The 13,972-nt window shown below is 36.4% G+C and overlaps 1 pseudogene; it reads right to left on the minus strand.

Moving 5' to 3' along the window:
* Positions 1 to 527: 527 nt before the first annotated feature.
* On the minus strand, positions 528 to 3,217 carry LOC119236776 (60S ribosomal protein L19-like; annotated as a pseudogene).
* Positions 3,218 to 13,972: the final 10,755 nt, after the last annotated feature.

Raw genomic sequence — 13,972 nt, forward strand, 5'->3', positions numbered from 1 at the left:
GTTTAGAATTCAATAGGAAAAAAAAAGATATTTTTAAATGGTATAAAATCATTATACGTAACAACAAAAAATTCCAACCCAAATATCCATCAACAGGAAAATGGACAAAAAAATTATAATATATTCATACAATGAGCAGCTAGATATCTATGAAAATAATGGAATTACACTACCTAAATCAGTGGATGAACTTCAAATTCTTAATTCTGAATGAAAGAAGTCTTAAAAATTTATATAAGATGCTTCCTTTCATAAAAATTTCAAAAAGACAAAAATGAAACTTATGTATATGTTTCATGTATATATGGTAAAACTGTAGAAAAAAGGAAATAATTAATACAAAATCCCTGCTTATAGTTACCTCTGAGGATAAGAAAGTGTGAGAATGTTGGGAAAGGGCATTCCAAGGGCTTCTAAGATACTGATACTCTTTTTTTTTTTTAACGCAGATGAAGTCTTGTTTTATTGAACTACTAATCAGTGTAATTGCTAAGACCACTATGTACAGAAAAGAGAGGGGAGAAGTTTTATTTCTTGGTGTCGTCCTCTTTAGATGGTTTTGATGATTTCCTTCTTGGCTTGCAGCTGTTCCTCATAAGGTTTTCCTGTTTCCTTGGTCATAGACTTTGCCAGTTTTCAGCTTGTGGATGTGTCCCATGAGAATCCGCATCTTTCTTTACATATTCTCTTTCACTGTCAGGACAGGCTGTGATACATGTGGCAGTCAGTTTTCATAGATTCATGCTTTCTTCTGTGCACCCTGAGCAGAATTCTTATTACCTTCCAGAGCTTCCGAGCATTGGCAGAACCCTTCCTTTATCTATGCCCACATGCCTGCCCTTCTGAAGAGCCAAGGTGTTTTTTTTTTTTTCACATGGAACCAGGTAGTGGACAGTCACAAGCTTCCTCATGGTCAGTCCATCTTTGATCAGTTTCCATAACTGCTGAGGGGAGTTGGCACTGATTTCACTGGTCTCATCGAGGTCCAACCAGGCCTTCCTTGGCCACAGCGGAGGACACTGGAGGCAAGCCTGTTCTGAAGCTTGATCGTTACTTTATGAAAGGAAAGAATACAAATAATTTGTTTTTTTAATTGGAAAATATAGATGGATGGATTTATTCAATAGATGAATGGATGGATGGATGATAGATACATAGATGTATAGATGGATAGATAGATATAAAGAGTCATTCTGTCACTATTTTAAAAATCTGTACATGCATGTTGTGGGCATGGAATAATTTAAAAACAAAAATACATGTTTTTACTAGAACCATTACCTTGATGCCTTTTAAACACAGTGGATTTGAAGCCAGCCAAATTTGGGTGCTTGTTTTGGGCTACTTATTAATACTTCTATGATTTGGGTCATATTTATACAAATTCTCAAAGGCTTTTCTCCATATCTGTGAAATAGAATAATAACAGTATGTACCTCATAGAAGTCTAAAATTTAAAATAAAAATAGTGCACAGTATGTGCCACAATATTACTCCTGATAACACATTGGTGTTCATCACTATCACCATCACCATACTGCATGAGAAAAAGAAAATTTGGACATGGTAGAGTTAGACATATACAGGATCTAAAATTTCCCCACTGTAAGGCCTCAAATAGTTTCTATTATCTCTGGTTTTCAATTTCCTCATCTGTAAAATGGAGGTAAGATACTTAACTTATTTGGTAAAATGAAGACTAAATGGAATAATGTGTATCAACTGCCCAGCAGAGTGCCCCCCACATAATAAGTGTTCGATGAGGCATAATTCCTCTTTATTGCCTCTGTCAATAAAGTATCTTAACAGCACATTGTGGAGGCTTTGTAATACATCAACTTCCCTGGGATGCACTTCATTTTCTAAAGGTCCTTTCCCTGTTACTGGCTAATGTAGGTCACAGAGAGATTCTTGTGGGAGATGTGAAGGGTGGGCGGGAAACAGCAGTCATTTTATGGCACACGGCTCTATGCTGGCTCGCCTCAGCAGCAGGCAGAGACTGGCCTCCAGCTGATCCATTTCCCCTACATCTTCCTATACTTTTACTGACTTCTGGACCAGTGTGTGTTTTTAGTTCCATAATGACAGATCCCAGCTTCTGTGGAGCCTCCTTTTCCCCAGGTCAGAGGCAACAAGGCCAACTTGAGTTTTAATCAGCTCTAAGTCAGCTCATGCTTGTGGACTCTGGTTTGTTCTTACTCTCCCTGACTTTATATTCATCTTCCCTTTCTTTCTGCTTGCCCTGAAGACTTTAAGCTTCAGCAGCAGCTGATGCAAAAACAACAGACTATGGAACTGTTAGTTTCCACAATTGTATAAGGAAAAATCTTTGTAAGAAAATTCTTTGTGTGCGTGTGTATATATATATATATGTGTGTGTGTGTGTGTGTGCAATTACATGTAATATGCACATACACACATAAACAATACTATATACATTAATTTCTATATAAACAAAGCAACTAAAATATATAATGTGTGTGTTTGTGTGTATAATTTGGTATTTTTCTTCTCTGGTTGACTTCTGATGCATACATTATTCTCATAATTTGTGAATAATTGTATATATTTCATGGCAATTACATCCCTACTAAAGAGATAAAACCCAGTCCATGTAACTAAGAAGCTGTGGAAGAGTCGTGTGGGAATTCTGAGTAAAGATTTAGTTCAGAAGAGGTTGAGCAAATGTCATTCTATCACCTTTACGATGATAAAGGGAGTAGGGACACTTATAGATTTGGTTTAAATTCAAACAATAAAGATCTCTTTGCTGTTAATCAACCTGTTTCAGCCGAGAGATGCTTAACAATATCATCTTCAAGCATCCCTTTTGTTTTTTTTAAAGATTTATTTATGTATGCATACAAGAACTGGGTACAGGCCAGAGGTGTAAAGGGTGAGAGGATTCACCAGAGACAGAGTGGGGAACAGAAAAGGCAGATCAACTGAAGTACACTGCTGAGGGGAGCAGCAGGTGAGTCAAGAGAGGTCTGCTGTGCCATGTGGGTTATCTACCTGGCTGGGGGGATTGAACTCATGCTGCAGAGGCTGCGGATAGCTTCATAGGTTGCGTCTTAACTTCTCGCATCCCTTCAAGCATCCCTTTTGCATTAGGAAATATCATTTGGGACACAATGAATATTCAGATAGGTTTTTCACTATTGTTACCACTAGCATTTCCTTCCTCAATTATGTACCTTGTACTCGCCTTAACCATTTTTCAAGATCAGAATACAGGAAGACAGAAGTTTTGGAAATACAGTCTCTCATCCATCCAGAGGACAAGTGATCTGTTTCTCAAAGCTAACTTCTTCCTCTATATTCACCACAAAATAAATCTGGAAAATCTGGAGACATGGTGTGAGTCTTGTGAGCTAAGCCATCCATTTTATTGCCATTGTATGGTATTTATTATGAAATCTTAGACCTGGATAGAGTCATAAAACTAATTTAATCCCACTTCTTCAAGTTACAGACTAAGAAATATTGGTTTAAGGAGATTACTGTCAAACTTGCCAAAGCCACATAACTATTTAGTGGCATGTTCCTAAGGAAAATGTACTTCTTGTGCAAACTGAATGTCCAATGAGGCTTTTTCCCCCCTCTCCCCTAGGGGAACACAGCAATTCTGAGAGAGCTTGGCTTTTCAGAATTCTTAACAGAATTGGTCAGCCAAGGAGACTGTGGAGCTATATACTTACTGCCTTTTCCTGAAATAGGTATCATTGATCCTGAAATTTTTTGGCATTTCAATAGTATTCGAGATGGACAGGAAAATCCATGACTATTTAAAATAACCTTGTTCCTACTTACTTTAAAGTTCATGTAGTCACATTGAAGAGATTTGCCATGTTGGTTGTGGTAAATCTGTGAAAACTGGCAAGAAATCAATATTATCTTTTGTCTGGTTCTCAGAGCTTCAGAAAAAATCTCCTTCTTGATGGTTGAAGATTTAATAATATCAATAAATGATTTTATATTCTCTGAATTTCATTTTTTTATAACTTGAGTCAAACTCAGTTTGCTTTTAGGAATATTTTTTACTCTTTAGATTGTGAACTGGGAAAGGTGTTACGTAGGTCATGTCTGTAAATGTCATTCCCATCCAGGGATAGGGCAGTTTTTTACAACCGAAGACTGAATCCCAAACTGTGTCACGTGGTATGAAAGAATAAATATCTCTAAGATACACTTAAGGATGAATTAGAGATTATCCACTTCTCCCGATGGGGAAAAAATATGTACCCTTCCTTTGCATGCTTTGCCACAAATTGCCTAAATACCACCCCTAACATCATTCACTCATATGACTCACAGAGGCACATACTTGCTATCCAGCTATGATTTCAGAAGAAAATAGTTGTGTACAGTGTCAGGAAGTGTTGTAGAGAGGATAAGAGCAAAAATTTTGAATCTGGATAGAATGGTATTCAAGACCTTGTCCATAAATTTATAAGTAATGTGACAATAGGCAAATTCTTATTCTAAGGATCGGTTTCTTTTTTTTTTTTTAAGACGTGTTTATTTCTGCATACAATAACTAGGGTACAGGCCAGAGGTGTGTGGGGGAGGTTGAGAGGATTCATCAGAGAAAGTGGGGAACAGAACAGGCAGACTGACTGAAATACACTGCTGAGGGGAGCAGCAGGCCTGACAGGAGAGATCTGCTGCACCATTTGGGTAGATTCCCGGCCGGCCCAGGGATTGAACTCATGCTGCAGAGGCTGCATAGCTTCACAGTGCTGTGGTTAACCCCTTGTGCCACCAGGGAGGTCCAGGATCAGTTTCTTTATCTTTAAAATGGGAATAATAGGGCCTCCCTGGTGGCGCAAGGGGTTAGGTTTCAGCACTATGAAGCTATAGGCAACCACTGCAGCAAGAGTTCTTGAGCCCCTGACCAGGTTGCCGACCCACATGTCACAGCAGATCTCTCTTGTCTTGCCCGCTGCTCCCCTCAGCAGTGTATTTCAGTCAATCTGCCTGTTCTGCTTGCCAATCTGTCTCTGGTGAATCCTCTCACCCCTCCTACACACACCTCTGGCCTATACCCCAGCTATTATATGCATAAATAAATAAAATGAATCTTTAAAAAATTAAAATAAAATGGGAATAATAATAATATTCATTTCACAAAGTTGCTGTGAAGATTTAATGTGGTAACATACGCAATACACGTAGCATAATGCCCTATGGACGCTAGCAAATAAATGGGTGTTTAATAACATGTTTTGAAAATTAAGTCATATCTAGTACAAAGTTCAAAATGTATTATTTCCTTGGTGTCTTGTCTTGTATTATTTCTACTTTTTTTAAAACTGATACAGATTAACTTGTAGGTATGTTTCAGGTAAGGTCCAGTTAGATTCCTGCTAGTTAGAATTTTAACTGAATAGATTGATAAACTGTCCATTTTTTTATAGACAAATATTTATAACCTAAATACTGGCATTGGCAACAATTCTACCTAATTCTTATTGATAGAAATGTGAAATTGATGGAGAACTTCAGTATGGATTATTCTATTAGTCTATAGAGCTCATCAAAGAAGAAAAACTAGCCAAATCCACTTATAATTACAAACTTGTTTTATTAAATGGAAGCCATTTAGCAAGTGGAAGTTTAGGGAATAAGGAATGAACATTTCCATAGTTTTCTTATTAAGGAATCAACTTTATTAATGAGTAGTAATCATGTCTGTCTTCTTATCTACAATTTAGGCAGCATAAAAAGTAAGCATTTCCAATTAAATCCTTTAAGCTCCTTAATATTGATATCTCCACTTGAAGACAAAATAAAGCAAGGGTCTCCAGGATTCCATAAATAACAATATAAGTTTAAAAAATTACCACTATATTCATGCTAGAAAGTGTCTTCCATTCACCACAAGGCAACAAAATAGAGAAAGGCAATAGTTTTCTACCTATGGGCAGTGGATTGATATGCTTATCTTTACTCACAAAAAATTTTGTAGAAAAGATGTCACATTCTGAAGCCAGTAATTTCAATAACAATGCAGAGGAAGTCACTAGGTATTTGGAAAATCAAACTGCTTAATAAAATTCCTTTTTCAAAATGTTATTAGAGCTCTATGGAAAATTTTGAGACTATCAGGACTGAAAATAATTACGTATTTTGTCATGGCCATTCATGACATATTTCTATGAAAGAAATTTAAAAATCTCAATTATTATATCAACCAGACAAGAAAATCACTCTTTTTTTCCTCTCTATTTCTTGTCTGATTTTCAGATTTCAAATTCATTTTCCTTTTTGATATAAAAATGCACCTGATGTAAAATATTATATTAGATTAAATTAAATAAACATAATCAGAATATTTTCTAATAGATGTGTCAGATGTTGTCTTGGACATAAAGTTCTCATCCATTCATTCTCTGTGTAATTAATTCTTCACGTCTTCCTCTCTCAGAAAATCTCAAAGTGTAAATTATTGCAACTTCAATATGGGAATCTCGCTTTATCCTCAAATATAGACTCACTAGTTTTCCAGCTTTCTTTTGAAAATGTTCCCTTTAGGGCCTCCCTGGTTGTGCAAGGGATCAAGTCTCATCACTATAAAGCTATCCACAGCCACTGCAGCGTGCCATGAGTTGGATCCCTGGCAGGCCAGGGAGCTAACCCACATGACGCAGCAGTCCTCTCCTGTCAGGCCTGCTGCTCCCCTCAGCAGTGTATTTCAGTCAATCCGCCTGTTCTGCTACCCACTCTGTCTCTGGTGAATCCTCTCAATTCCCTCATCTCTGGCTTATACCCCAGTTCTTGTATGCATAAATAAATAAATCTTAAAAAACAAAAACCTGCTTTCTCTTAAAAAAGAAAAGAAAGAAAATGTTCCCTTCACAGAACACTACTTCGATATTGTAGGAAAACTTTTCACACTACTGTTCATTTCACTTAGCTCACAACAATGCCCAAACATTTGGAGACTTTAGTGATCTCTTATTTGTATTTGATTTCCATACATGCTAGTCAAAATCATGGATAATTGCTCTTAGATTATAATCACAGATGCTTGAAATAATAAACATCTGCAATGTTGTTTCCTCTCTGAGTATCAGTTTTTTCTGCAACAGGCAGAAAGCCATAAAGAATGTCCTTTTGTAGAAGAACTGGGGTGTAGACCAGAGGTACAGGGGGTGAAAGGATGCACCAGAGACAGAGTAGGGAGTAGAATAGGCAGATTTACTGAAATAAACTGCTGAGGAGAACAGTGGGCAAGACAGGAGAGGTCTGCTGCACCATATGTGGCTTAACAACTTGGCCGGGGGATTGAACTCTAGCCATAATGGTGACAGTGCTGAGACTTAACCACTAGGCCACCAGAGAGGCCCCCGAATGTTGATCTTAACATAGAACTTTGAATTTCTATGCTTCTCAGATTCATGTATTAGAACATTGTGCCAGAAGAAGGGTGAGAAAGCGTCTCTGGACTAAACAAATTCTAATTCAAAACAACTTTTTGAAGGACTTATATTTTAAACCATCTTCTCTTTAACTTATATTTAAATAACCTGATTCTGTTTTTAGATGAATTGGCTGTGAACACACCTAAAATACCAAAGAAGAAGAAAAGTAGCCTCTTCTATAGTGATGACATGATTTTATATAACGAGCTAAAGGCAACCTCACAAAGTAATAAAATCTTCTGGCTAATTGCCGTCAGACAGAAGTGTTTAAAGTCAGCTCCACTAAATCCAAAATTGTTGTCTTTGGCAGGAGTTCTCAGGTGTTAAAATGAGCACTACTAAATAATTCCATCCTGTGAGTCAATTCATCCTATTACCTAGGAGGATGATTTGTAGCCAACTCCCCCTGGAGCTTGTAGCACCATTTAAAATCAGAAGCAATTCTGATCTAACACTGACTTTCTCTCTTAGAGAAGTCATGTACAGTCTTAAAAAGGTTTAGATTCAATAATTTTATAGACATAACTCCGTGCTAATTGATATGCCATCCAAGCTAGGGCACTAAATATTCTTTCTCAGGGAAAGCATCATGGATTCAAGTGCAGCAGCAAATGACCTTCATTCCAACAGTTTTACATCAGATTCCTCATGTGTACATGGAAAGGGCAGTGTTGCGGCCTGATGTTTGAATTGTCATGGGAATGGATCTTTCTACAAACAATAACACAAATATCTATAATTTGATCACTGAGCATGGAATTCAGTTTCATGTCCTCTCAATGACTTTAGAGGCCACCATCTCTGAAATTCCCTTAATGATGCCTTTGTCATGTTATGATTTAATGTTTTGCCTTGATTTACATTGAAAGTTAACATAAAGCTTATCCACACACACACAAAAAAAAATTACTGACCTTTGACCCAATCGTTGTTGAGAACATTGTCTATTATATTGCTCAATACATGTTATACTAGATATGTCATACAATATGGGCATACTTTATATTGTCTCTTTTATGAGAATTCACATGATAAAATCCTCCATGAGTTTAATGCTAGGAAAGAGTGATAAGAAATGCTTGTGTGTGCCGCCATTGAAAGAATACAATGGCCCTTCTTGCTGGGAATGTAAGATACAAAATATTAGAAAGGAATAGCTGTATAGTTTCTAGTACCCTTATAAAACTGACTCCACCCCCTCCTCTAGTGTGTTTCTAATTTCTAAGTTTTAATTCCAATTTTATCCTTAATGTTTTATATAAGTGTTTATATATATTGCTTACAAAAGTTTGTAATAGCCAAATGCTTTTTATGATTTATTATACATGACTGTGTAGATAAGTAATTAGTAAATCACTTTTCTCTGGGACTCTTTCCTCAGTTTTGAAATATCACCAAGGATCTCTTCCTTACCTCCTGCATCTTAGGATTGTTCCAAACAATGGATATTCTAAATAAGGGAGTCACTCTTGACAACATATCCATCAAAGTTGTTCTAAATGTCTCCTAACTCCCTGAACTCACTCTTTCCATCTCCAACATCATCACCCCAATCTTTCTCCCACTGTGCTCTCTTTTCCATTAATATACACACATCTTATAATGCTTTTTCCACAGGCTTCTGATTGGAAATATTTTATACTTTCAGTTTTTCTGACAAGTTTCTTCTAATCATTTTACTTTGTTGTGAATAACCCACCACCCAGTTTTGTCCAACTTCAGTTTAATGTTCAACAGTTCTAATATTCAAAACACTTCTCTTTGGATAGATTCATCTCACAAGGCTTCCTATCACCATTCATGTTGAATTCATGTCCCTTGCATTGTCCATTAGTGTCTATGGCTGGCCAAGTCCTACCCTTATTTTAAGACTCAGCATAAATTCTGACACTCCAGAAAAGTTTGTCTACTATACGACTCTCACTAATCTCTCTCCCCTTTCATGTTCTACAGCATTTATTACCTGCAGCTTGTAATAGTGTGCTAATGAAGATCTTAAGTCTTTCTATAATAGTCCTACTATAAGCACAGTAAATGAAGCATAGAAAGCTTACCTGAGGTTATAACTAGCTCCAGGGAACTGCAGCAATTCCTAATTTAGTTTTTCATTGGTAGCAGTCTGCAGTCTTTATTCTTTCATAAGTGCAAACTTTACCTTGTTCTATACTACATTCCTGTCATACAGTTGGCACATAGTAGGTATTCAAAAGCTTCTGAATGAAAGAGTCTTCAATGCTTCCATGCTCCCCAGATGAGTTTTTTAAATCTTTACTGGACATAATAACAGACCTTATCTATTAAAAGCTGAGAGTATGAAATATCAAACTGGATTTTTTGATTTAGTTATTTGAGATGTACAGTGTCAGGTCTATGAATATGATTATTTAATAAATATCCCAGGAGATTCTGATAGAAGGAAACCAAAGTGGAAGAAACACTGCTTTAGAAAATAAAGTTTAATTTTCCTTTTACAATCTCTCAGTGCTTTTTTTTGTTTTTGTTTTTGTTTTTGTTTTTTTTTGTGGGACCCTCGCCGGTGGCCAGGGAACGAACCAGCGCTGCAGAGGCTGTGGGCAGCCTCGCAGCCCAGCAGTCAACCACTGCGCCACCAGGGGAGGCCCTACAGTCTCTCAGTTTTAAAGCTTATTTCCACTCTCCCTTTCCACAAGAAACACATTAAACAAATAGAACAAAATATTACTGTATGGGCAGAACTATTTTATCACTAAGCCATTTTGTAATTCAAACTCATCCCTGTACTAGAGGGCCTTACCTTGGGAGACCAAATCAGTGTTATCTTTCCAACCCACCTCATCCACCTCTGGCACCAACCAGTTCTCTCACCAATAAACCTGAATGAATCTTCCTGATTTAAACTGTGAGTTTCCCATAGATAGGTGTTATGTCAAATTCATAGTTAACTCCCTGAACTGCTTGTCATATTACATATATAAAATTATTACTTTAAAATATTGAGTAAATTAATCAAAAATGGAAAAACAAGGAATTTCTGATGTTCCTCTTCTGTTTCATTTTATTTCAACACCCTCCCTGCTCTCCCTGTCCAATCATTTCATGACTCTGCCCCAGATGATTTGGGATATGAAGAGGTTAAGCATTAATATCTCAAGTCCCTTTCTTCAGAAACCTGTTTAATGTTGTTACATAGGAAATGACAAGGCGCTCCTCAATGGGAGATCTGGTTTTAGTTGTCTCCAGCAAGGAAGTGATTCTTCCACCCTGGAGATTAGCTCACTTCTTCCTTTCACCTCAGCGTGGGAAAAAGAGCATGACACAGAGCAGGCTGGAAAGGAAAAGTTGCAGGGCCGTCTTAGAGACAATATAAATATAAAAATATAAAAATAAAATTTATTATAAAAAAAAACTGCTTCTCAGTCAACAAGTAGAGCAGGCAGGCAGCATTTTTCTGAGCATTTTGAAAAGGAGTAATGTTTCCTTATCAATTAAATTTAAAATGAACTTTGAGCATTTGCATTGCAAAGATTAACAACCCCATACCAATGGGGACACAGGAGTGAGGTCAGGAGAAGCGGAGAAAATCAGCAAAATGCACAATGCAAGAGAAGTCAGATCAGAGGCTGCAACTGCACTGATTATGTCATCACTAGATGCTCAGTGAGGGGGAAAATAAAAGTCAACATCAGAACTTCACAGACATATTTTGCTATTGTTACATATATTTATGTTTAAATAACATGCATTAAAATATTCTATTCTCATTTAAAAATGAACTTTAGAGTTCATATTAAATCCAGAGCTATCGAAATGTACAATAGCATATAAGAACTGACAGAAAACCTACTTTGAAATATGAGCCTAAAAAATAGGAACCTGAGTATCACATTTAAGTTTCTGATTACCCAGAAAAAAAAACAAACCTAGTAGCACCTTTCGAGAAAATTGTCTGAAGAATGCTGAACTAGGTCTAATGAAGCTTCCCTTTGCCCTTGCCTAGCTGAATTTTTGAGCATCATGGTTTGCCTAATGAACAAGCTATCTGTTAAATAATAAGTATCTGAACTTGCTTTTTTCCTTTATGGTACACTATCACTCAACTTCTCATTTTCTTGATAAGATGCTTTCTATTCCATAAAGAAAAATTGGAGCAGAAAGTCTAGTAAAATAGTAGCTCCAGTGCACATTTCACTGGTATTTAGATTGTTTTTAACTAACAAATGAATAAACACAATTTCTCTGACACCAGCTCTTTGACCCTTCTTCCCATCCTATCGGGATTGCTTGTATTTGAGATCTGCAGATCTGCAGAATGTAACCTTACATGTATTAACATTAACCATGTATCATTTCTTTTTTCCAAGTGCTAACTCACTGACTGGAAAATTTAATGAAATGCACACCCTGCACTGCTACCTGCCTTTTGTCACTTTGAGCCCATAATGCAACATAAATTTTTTTTACCACCTCTGGATTTGGGGGCTTTAGCAGCCACTGCCGGGAACTTACTGGGAGTCTAAGTAGCTTTAAAAGCCTTACTATCTTGGTGTTAACTTTCAATAACTGAAACTGAGACAAGAATCTGGTATAGTCCTCTAATGCAAATGCTAAGAATTTTTCTTTATAGTCATACACTCAGAATCTTGTTGATAAATAATACTAGGGCTTCAGCACACCTTATCCAAAATAATCTACACAATGACAAAATGGAGGCTGCAGAGTCATTGAGATGTTAAATATGAAAGACCTCAAGGATTCCTTTACAGTCTCCTATAGGACAGATTTATTAGTAAGTCCTATCTCTATAGTAAATGATGCATAAATGATGGTAAAGGTGTATAAAAAGAACATGAAAACTCACAGATAACACATAAATTGGATGAGAGCCAGCTTTTCTTAGGGTGAATGGTTCTGCTCAAAGGTTTAGAGCATATCTGCCAGTGATGGATGCAAAAAGGCAACATTTCAGAATGTTATTTGTTTCAAGGATAAGAAATCCACTCCTTCTCTAATAAACAGAGCTTCTGGTTTTTAATATGCTAAAGGAGATTATTTTTCTATTTCAAGGTAAGGAACACAGTCAAAGCCCCTTCTAGAGTTCATCTTTTGTCTGTCAACATGTAACTCATTTAAGTCCAATAGGAATAGTCTCCCTCCCCAGTTCCCATAGCTTTCATATTTTTTTGATATAGAAAAATGACAATTCCAAGGAACTAGATATAGTCACAAAATAATAATATTGTAATCAGCACAAGTATATCAACCAAGCATCTATAGGCCTCCTAGTTTTTTCCGTGTGCTGTTTCCAATGGGGCTTCAATAGAATATTCAGGAAAAATAAATATCAGTCTTCAGAGACAGTAAGATCTTTTTTTTGAAACCCACTGTAGATCATCTTTTCACTGAAGATGATCTCCTCTGCAGCTTGACAAGAAACTGTGACATTACAGAGCAGGCCAAGGTAGCGCCTGCAACCAGTTTAATGTGTGGAGTTGGCACATGCTGAAAAGTCACTGGCCTATTTGTGTTTATTTTCCCCTATAATGCCATTTTCCTTTGACTTGTCATTACTTCCATGATATGTAATTTTGTTTTCTGTTTATAATTTTCTGCTGCAGTGATTTCAAAGTGTCAAGTAATCAATTAATGTAAGGATGGTAAAAAGGCATATGGATGTATGCTAGCTGGCTTATGTGAAAGTTGTCAACTTTCATTTCACATAATTTGGTCTCACAAAATCTCCACTGACTGGAGAAGCAGGATGCTCTGGCCTGGCCTTGACAAGAGTCCCACCTTTCTCATTCTGAGTCATCTAGGTGATTTGATCCAGGTCTAAGGCAAGTTGCATTTAAAAAAAAAAAAATCAGTAATTGATCTAAATAGCTGTCCATATAGTATGATGCATAGGAAAGATCATTAAGTCATTGCCTTCATGACATGAGAAAGAAAACTTTTATTTTATTAACGACATACAAAATTGTATGTAGTTTTCAATAATAACTCTCAAAGCTGGTATTAAGTGCCTGAACAGATAAGACCATGATTAGGTCAGGAAAGAGGATATTTAAACATCTGTAGACTTCCTTTCTTACTTTTTTTTTTCTTTTTAAACTTAAGCTTTTAAATCTTGAAAGTTCATGTCCAGGTCCTTGATCAGAGATGATAAATGAACTACTGAATTGGAAGAAGATGCTGCTATTATTTTAACCAGTAAACTAACTCAGGGTTAATCTGGGTGTTATTTAACCTATTGAAAGTGTTTTGAGTGAACATATGGTTTCTATTGTGAAATCAAGGCACAGTTTTAACTATGAATATAGATAATTACCCTTTGGACTTTAAACATTTATATGTGTCACATTGTGTCAGAGCATTTTTCATGGTCAATAGGTTGAAAGGGTATAAAGTTGAAAATGAAAATCAGTACTTTTGAGTAAAAGCATATAGCCAGCACAAATAATGCAATTCACTACTGCTCTCTCTTGGACAGAACTAGTAATAACACTCAAAAAATAATCACTATGCCAACAATAGCATACATAGTACCTGCAAAACATGATCTGTTAAAA

Source organism: Talpa occidentalis, unplaced genomic scaffold, assembly GCF_014898055.3.
Source record: "Talpa occidentalis isolate TD23 unplaced genomic scaffold, MPIMG_talOcc4v2.1 talOcc4.9, whole genome shotgun sequence".
In the NCBI taxonomy this organism is placed as follows: Eukaryota; Metazoa; Chordata; class Mammalia; order Eulipotyphla; family Talpidae; genus Talpa; species Talpa occidentalis.